Here is an 8,805-nt window from a genome sequence, read left to right as displayed (position 1 = left end):
AAAACAACATATACACATACGTGATTATTTTAATTGGATAATCTCTTAAATTTTATCACATTCTAACAACCCTGCCGTTTTACTCCCTCCCCATGTTTAATGTTTTTGACATCATGTTTTATAATTTTTTTGTTTTTTATATCCCGTAACTACTTGTTGATATAGATGATTTTACTATTGTCTCTTACCTTTCTTATTAGTTTTATATGTGGTTTATCTATTGCCTTTACTGTATGTTTGCCTTTACCAAAGAGATTTTTCCTTTCATAATTTTCATGTTTCTAGTTGTGCTCTTTTCCAGTTAGAGGACTCTCTTTAACATCTCTTGCAAAGCTGGTTTAGTGGTGCTGAACTCTATTTTTAGGTTTTGCTTATCTCTAAAACTCTTTATCTCTCCATCAAATCTGAATGAAAGCATTGCCAGGTAGAGTAATTTTGGTTGTAGTTTTTTTTCATCGCTTTCAATATGTCCTGCCACTCCCATCTGGAAGGCAAAGTTTCTGTTGGAAAGTCTGCTGACAGTGTTATGGGTTTTCCCTTGTATTTAATTTGTTGCTTTTCTCTTACTGTTTTTAAGATTCTTTAACTTTAGTTTTTGCTGTTTTAATTATCATATGTCTTGGTGTGAACCTCTTTGAGTTCCTCTTTGTGGCACACTCTCTGATTTCTATGACTGTGTGTCTGTTTTCTTTCTCAGGAAAGGTTTCATATATTATTTCTTCAAATAAGTTCTTTGTGACTTTCTCTCTCTCTTCTCCTTCTGGGACCCCTATATAGTGCAAATATTAGTATGCTAATGTTGTCCCAGAGGTCGCTTAAACTGTCCTCATTTTTTACAAATTCTTTTTTTTTTCTTTGTTCTGCTCCACTTCAATGATTCCCCCCACTGTCCCTTCCAATTTGCTGATCTATTCCTCTGTATCATCTAATCTACTATTGATTCCTTCTAGTGTATTTAAATTTTAGTTATTGTTTTCTTCAGCTCCGTTTGGTTCTTCCTTATATTTTCTAACTCTTTGTTAAAATTCTCCCTGTGTTCATTCATTTTTCTCCTAAGTTTGTTGAGTCTCTTTATCATCCTTACCTTGGACTCTTTATTGAGTAAATTGCTTATCTCCACTTCATTTAGTTCTTTTTCTGAGGTTTTGTCTTATTTCTTCATTTGGAACTGATTTCTCTCTCCTCATTTTGCCTAATTCTTTGTGTTTATTTTTATGTATTAGGTAGATTAGTTATGTTTCCTGAACTTTGAGAAGTGGCCTTATGAGGTAGATATCCTATGAGACCCAACAGCTCACTCCCCTCTGTTCACCAGATGTATATACTCTGGAGGTGTCCTTTGTGTGGGCTGTGTGCACCCTTCTGTTGTGATGGGGCCAATTATTGCTAGTGTGCTGGTATGTTGTGCTGGCCTCCAGTCTAGAGGGCTGCCAGGCCATGCCTCATGTGGCTGCATGGCCCAGGGGATCCCAAGCCTGTGACCAGTCTGCTGATGTCTTGGGCCATCTCCTCCATGGGCTCCATGGGCTGGGGGGTATGGGCCAAGTCTGGTGCTGCCCCACTGTTGGGCAGGATTGGGCCCACAGGCAGCTGGCTATGGGTCTCGGGACAGGGGCAGGACTGGTGCTGGCTTGCTGGTGGGTGGGGCCTCTGGCTTTAGGGCCTGAAGGGGTTCAGAGTTGGTGCTGGCCTGCTGATGGGCTGGTAAGTCCCATACACTAATTGGATAGAGGAAGGACTCTAACATGGCACTTGCCACCACTGATGTCCTCGTTGCAGACAAGCTCCCCAACGTGTGTCCCATCATCATTCATATCACCAGGAGCAGTCTGAGTTGTCACCTGCCTTTCCAGAAGGCTCTCCAAAATCAGCAAGTGGATCTGACCCAGGCTCCTTTCAAATTACTGTCTTATCTCTGTACTGGAATTTGGAGCATGTGAGATTTTGCACACTCCCTTTAAAAGTGAAGTCTCTTTTTCCCACAGCCCTCTGACTCTCCCGTATGTAAGCCCCACTGCCTTCAAAGGAAGACATTCTGGGGTCTAGTTGGGGTTTTTTTGTTTTGTTTTTGTTTTTGTTTTTTGCTACAAGCCCCCTGTGATGGGGGTTCTGATGTGGGAGCTTGGGCCCCTCACTCTTTGGAGAGATCCTCTGAAATTGTGATTATCTTCTTGTTTTGGGGTCATCTCTCCCAGAGTTTTGTTAGATACCTCCTCTTTACTCCTCCTATGTATCTTGTTGTGGTTCCTTCCTTATATATTTAATAGTGGAAAATCTTTCTGGTAGTCTTCAGGCTGTTTCCATAGCTAGTTACTCTGTATATTGTTGTAATTTTGGTGTGCCCATGGGAAGAGGTAAACTTGGGGTGTTCCTGCCATACCATATTGGTCACACCTCCTATACGCCTCTTTTACATTCTATTATTGATTATAACAAACAAATTCAATAATTAATTTTACGTTATGTCTTCTTTTATTGGGCTTTTGTCTCCCTGATTATCCAGCATTATTCAAAATCAGGTTTACTCTTGTCACCAAACTAATTTGTAAAAATTTTAAATACAACATTAAATAATTTTTTTCTTTTCAATCTACTCTTCTGCAAATAGTAACTCCACTATGCCACTAACTGTGATGATTATGTGACACAAAGCGATAGATTTTTACTAGATTTTAGCTTAATAATTTATACATTAGCATTATGAATTTAATTGTAGCCAAGTCTAAAACCATTAGTAACATGCATTCATTACTATTTCAGAGAAACTGTAATCCAGTCTTTCCCAAACTCTATCCTTCATGGAGAACCATATACGAAATAAGTGAGGTATATTATGAGTACAACATTGAGAACAACTATCTACAAACGAACTGGATAACCTAGAAGAAATGAATAAAATTGGTAGAAACGTAAGAATTGTTTCTACCAGGACTGAATCATGAAGAAATAAAAGATGTGAACACATCAGTAATGAGTAAAGGGGTTAATCAGTAGTCAAAAGCTCCCAACAAAGAAAAATACAGGACCAGATGGCTTCAGAGGGTAAAATCTACCATATACAATAATTGATGCCAATTCTTCCCAAATGCCTCCAAAAAATTGAAAAAGAAGGAACACTCCCAAACTCAATTTATGAAGCCACTATCACTCTGATATCAAGGCCAGACAAAGACACTGCAAGAAAACAAAACTATAGGCCAATATCCCTGATGAACATAGATGTAAAAATCCTCAATAAAAGACTAGCAAACAAAATTTAACAGCACATTAAAAGGACTGTACACCAAGACCAAGTGAAGATTATCCCTCAGAGGAAATAGTGGTTCAACCTATGCAAGTCAGTAATGTGATATAGCAACACTAACCAAATAAAGGACATTAGCATCTCCATAGATGCAGAAAATTTTTTTGACAAAACTCAACACAATTTCATGATAAAAACTTTCTACAAATGGAAGAAATTTGTCTTAACACAACAAAGACTATATGTGAAAAGCCCACAGCTATTATCATAATCAATAGTGAAAAAGTGAAAATTTTTTTCTTAGACCAGGAATAAGGCAAGAATTCCCACTTTTCCCACTTCCATTCAATGTAGTACTAGAAGTCTAAGATCAATTAAGCAAGAAAAGTGAATAAAACAATGATGGAAAAAATTGAAGAAGACACAAATAAATGGAAATACATTCTGTGTTCATGGATTAGAAAATTTAATATTGTTAAGGTGTTATACTATACAAGGTGATCAACAGATTCAATGCAATCCCTCTCAAAGCACCAGTGACGCTCTTTATGGAAATAATAAGAACTATTCTAAAATTCACATAAAACCATGAAAGACCCTGAATAGTGAAAGCAATCTTGAGCAAGAAGAACAAAACTGGAAATATCATGCTTCTTGATTTCAAAATATAGTATATCACAACTATAATCAAAATAGTATGGTACTGGCATAAAAACAGACATATAGCCCAATGGAACAGAATAGAGAGGCCAAAGATAAACGGTCAACTGATCTTGGACAAGGTTGCCAAAAATACGCAATGGAGAAAGGACAGTCTCTTTAACAAATGATGCTGGGAAAAACTTGATTTCCGTTTGCAGAAAATGAAACTGGACTCTTATCTTACAGCATGCACAAAAATAAACTCAGAATGGATTAAAGATTTAAACATAAGGCCTGGAATTGTAAAACTTTTAGAAGAAAACATAGGGAAAAATTTCTTAGATATGACATCAAAAGCATAGGCAAAAAAGCAAAAATACAAAAGACAAGTGGGACTGCATCAGACTAAAAAGTTTCTTCACAGCAAAGGAAACCATCAAAGAGTGAAAAGGTAATCTATAGAATAAGAGAAAGTATTTGCACATCATCTATCTGATAATGGATTCATATCCAAAACATATAAGGAACTCCTATAACTCAATAACAAAAAAACCCCAAATTTTTAAAAATTGACAAAGGTCTTGAACAGACATTTCTCCAAGGAAGAATCAACAGGGGAAAATTAAATCAAAGTCACAATAATACAGCACACCTGTTAGGAAGGCTATTATCAAAAAAAAACAAAACCCAAAAGATGTTATCTTGACAACACTTAATAGTGTTGTCAAGGATGTGGAGAAACTAGTTCCTTGTACACTGTTGGTGGGAATGTAAAATGGTGCAGCCACTATGGAAAACAGTATGACAGTTCCTCAAAAATTTAAAAACTGAATTAACATAAGATCTAGCAATCCCACAGAAGCATACATCCAAAATAATTAAAATCAGGATCTTCAAGAGATATATGCACTCCCATATTCATTGCAGCATTATTCATAATTTCAAAAATATTGAAACAATCTAAATATCCATCCACAGATTAATGAATAAAGAAAATGTGATTTATACATATATCAGTCAGCCTTAAAAGAGAAATAAATCCTGCCATAGATGACAACATATATGCAACTGGAGGACATTATGCTAAGTGAAATAAGCCAGTCACAGAAGGACAAATACTAAATGATTCTCCTCATATAACTTATCTCAAACAGTCAAGCCCATAGAAACAAAGAATAGGATGATGGTTGCCAGAAGCAGCATGGATGGGAAATGGGGAGTTGCCATTTAACTGGTATAATATTTCAGTATGTAAGATAAATAAGTACTAGAGATCTGCTGTATAACCATGTACTTATGCATAACAATACTGTGTATTTAAAATTTTGTTATGAGGGTAGATCTAATGTTTCATGTTCTTTACCATAATTTTATTTTTAAATCTATGGGGAAAAAAGTAGAAACTATTCTGTGATTAGTTTACTGGGCCCAAGCTCCCAGTAAACATTAGTACACATTCATTAATTTTAGAGTCTGAAATTTAGAAATTTTAAAATTTTGTTTTCTTCTGGGTTCAATGCCCTGTTCCTCGCAAAGAATCCTTCTAGTATTACTTCAAGTGGATTTTTCTTTTCTATACTCCATCAGTTATTTTCAGAATATATTCCAGTTTTTCTAAATTCTCACTTTATCTTATTGATTCTTTACCTGTGTTTTGGACAATCGTCTGTTTACCTTCTCCACCCTGGAGGGCTTTGTTTCTGCAGGACTGCTGCATAGATATATGTGTGGAGGGGTAAACTTCATCGCTTATCTGGATTAGATGCACTGTTTCTTAGATTACAAACCTTTCTTAATTAACTTCCTCATAACCAGAAGTAATTTACTAAGGAATGGTTTGTGCAAAATAGGCTTATCTTAGCATGTTGAAAAAAGGTTTTTTTCTATTTTTACATTAATTTATAATTTTAAAACCATAACAATTTAAAACAATCTTTCCTCAGGACACTGATTTTTAGCATTCATTGTTGTTGGTGAGAAGTCTTACATTAGTCTGGTTTTTGTTCTTTTGTAAATAAACTTTTATTTCTTCCTTGGAAGGATTTAAAATCTTTTTATTATTGATGTTCTGAAATTCCACAATCATATATCTTCTCTTGGTTACTTGTTTGTATGTTTACTTAGTTACTGTTCTGGGTAGATCTTTAAATATGAAGGCTTGGGTCTTCCAAGTCTAGCAAATGCTCTTATATTATCTCTTTTATAGTTTCCTTATCTACATTTTCTTTATCCTTTTTCTTTAGAATTTCTAGAATTGGAAGGTGGACTATTTCATTCATGTGTGTATTTTATTTCTCATACCTTTTTTTTGTTTTTTTAAATTGGAATAAAATTGCTTTACAATGTTGTGTTAGTTTCTGCTGTACAATGAAGTGAATCAGCTATATGTATACATGTACCCCATCTCTCTTGGACCCCCCTCCCACCATCCCCATCCCACCCATCTAGGTCATATATCTTTTTTTTTTTTTTTTTTTTTCTTTTTGCAGTATGCGGGCCTCTCACTGTTGTGGCCTCTCCCGTTGCGGAGCACAGGCTCCGGACGCGCAGGCCCAGCGGCCATGGCTCACGGGCCCAGCCGCTCCGCGGCATATGGGATCCTCCCAGACCGGGGCACGAACCCGTATCCCCTGCATCGGCAGGCGGACTCTCAACCACTGCGCCACCAGGGAGGCCCGGTCATATATCTTTTGAATTTAATCAATCAAGAAATGTTCAGGCATAAGTATTTTGACTACTTGTACACTGCATTTCTTTTTTATCTTCAGTCTTGCTTTGGATCTATATTAACTTCTGCAATCATCATTTTAATCTCAGAATTTTTTCCTTTTTCACTGAACTTTTCACTGCTGCTCTTGCTCTATATACGCAATGTCATTAAGTGAGTCTGAGGTACAAATTTTTTTTTAATTTTCTGTCCCTTGAATTATCCTTGTCTCCTTCAGTCTTTTTTTTTCAGTTTGAAATTTCTCTTTTATGTTCAAAGCACTTAAATATTGGATACTTCTGGTTTGTCCAATGAAGGATTGAGACAAAACAAAGGGTTGAAAAGGTTGATTTGAGGCTGGTGTATTGAACTTACTTTTTGATGATTAGGCATCACTTTAAGATGTTTCAGTGGTAGCTCTTTTAGCCATCTTAAAGCCTGTGGAGGCCTGCTGGGAGCAGGACTTCTAAAATGACAAATATGTCTGGAAGGCTGTGGTCCAAGGCCATTTTTTCTGGCTATAAGCTCTGTCTACGGAACAAGAGGAAGCGCAAAAGTCTTCTGAAAATTGAAGGTGTATATGCTCGAGATGAAACTGAATTCTGTCTAGACAAGAGATGTGCTATGTGTACAAAGAAAAGAACAACATAGTAACTCCTGGTGGAAAACCTAACAAAACCAGAATAATCTGGGGAAAGATAACTCATGCTCATGGAAACAGTGGTGTGGTTCATGCCAAATTCCAAAGTAATCTTCCTGTTAAGGCCATTGGCCGGAGAACCCAAGTGATGCCGTACCCTTCAAGGATTTAAACTTACTGAAAAGTAAATAAATAAAAATGTGGATTTGTTCTTTTTTTTTTTTTTTTTTTTTTTTTGCGGTACGCGGGCCTCTCACTGCTGCAGCCTCTCCCCCTGCGGAGCACAGGCTCCGGACGCGCAGGCCCAGCGGCCATGGCCCACGGGCCCAGCCGCTCCGCGGCACACGGGACCCTCCCGGACCGGGGCATGAACCCACGTCCCCTGCACCGGCAGGCAGACTCTCAACCACCGCGCCACCAGGGAAGCCCTGATTTGTTCTCTTGAAAATAAGTAAAAAGATGTTTGACTGGTAAACTATGATGGGACACTTCCTTCTAATTGACAATATTGAGACCATTGCCCAGATCAAGATCCCAAGCCAGAATATCCATTCAATTTCCGTTCATTTAGAGAAAAACTATTAGGTTTTTGTGCTTTGGTTTCTTTGTTGAGGAGAGAGAGTTAAACAATTTGGGAGGCCACTGTGAAAGGAATATTTGTATGTGTGTTATAAATACACCTATATCTGTATATGTTTGAAGTATTTTTATTGATTTCTTTGTATCTTTGGTTTCTTTGTTGAGGAGAGAGAGTTAAACAATTTGGGAGGCCACTGTGAAAGGAATATTTGTATGTGTGTTATAAATACACCTATATCTGTATATGTTTGAAGTATTTTTATTGATTTTGGAACTCATTGTTGACAACGGTATATCCAGTTCAAACAAAAATGATTGAATCATTAAGCTTTGGCTTATATGATACCAAATTAAATGGCCTTGTCCATTACATTAAATGAATAGCTAAATTAAGTATGTTATCTACATAATCAAAATTTGAATGTGGGGTTGAGACTGCTGAGAACATGAAATTCATTTCTATATTCAGGTCTATGTGTGCAAGTTCATTAATATAAACTGTGGTGATGTAAAACCACTCTAAATAGAATAGTATCCTACTTAATATATTTACACATTGAGCTCCTTTATTAGGAGAATAATTTGAGCTTCTGAAGTACAGAAGATGTAGTACTATAGTGCCCTATCCAGAATGCAAGTCAGCAGAATTCTGTGGAAGTTCTAATCATGATAGAGCACCAGGACACAAATGAGTAGTCTGGCTAATTCCTCAGGAGATCATAAGAAAGATCTTTTCTTACTGACACTATCTAGTTTCTGTCTTCTCAGCAATCAATAATACTTACTTTGTGCAGGTACTCTATAAGGCAGTGTGAGAATAATAATAATAATAATAATAATAATACACACAAATACCAAAATATTCCTTAGGTGTGACAAAAACTTAATATAATTTCCACTTTTCAGAAAGTTTTTTTTTCTGGATGCAAGCATATATTTATTTTTTTGTGGTAAGAACACAATATGATATTTCCTCTGTTAAGTTTTTAAGTG

The 8,805-nt window shown here is 36.5% G+C and overlaps 1 pseudogene across 1 annotated transcript; it reads left to right on the top strand.

Annotated features, from left to right (window-relative positions):
• The first annotated feature begins 7,036 nt into the window (after nucleotides 1–7,036).
• Nucleotides 7,037–7,845, top strand: LOC308618154 (large ribosomal subunit protein eL33-like; annotated as a pseudogene). Its single transcript has one exon. The product of its transcript is annotated as a large ribosomal subunit protein eL33-like (transcript).
• Nucleotides 7,846–8,805: the final 960 nt, after the last annotated feature.

The sequence above is a fragment of the Mesoplodon bidens genome (assembly GCF_964165515.1).
Source record: "Mesoplodon bidens genome assembly, chromosome: 1".
NCBI lineage: Eukaryota > Metazoa > Chordata > Mammalia > Artiodactyla > Ziphiidae > Mesoplodon > Mesoplodon bidens.
This window is presented reverse-complemented; position numbering and strand designations above follow the sequence as displayed.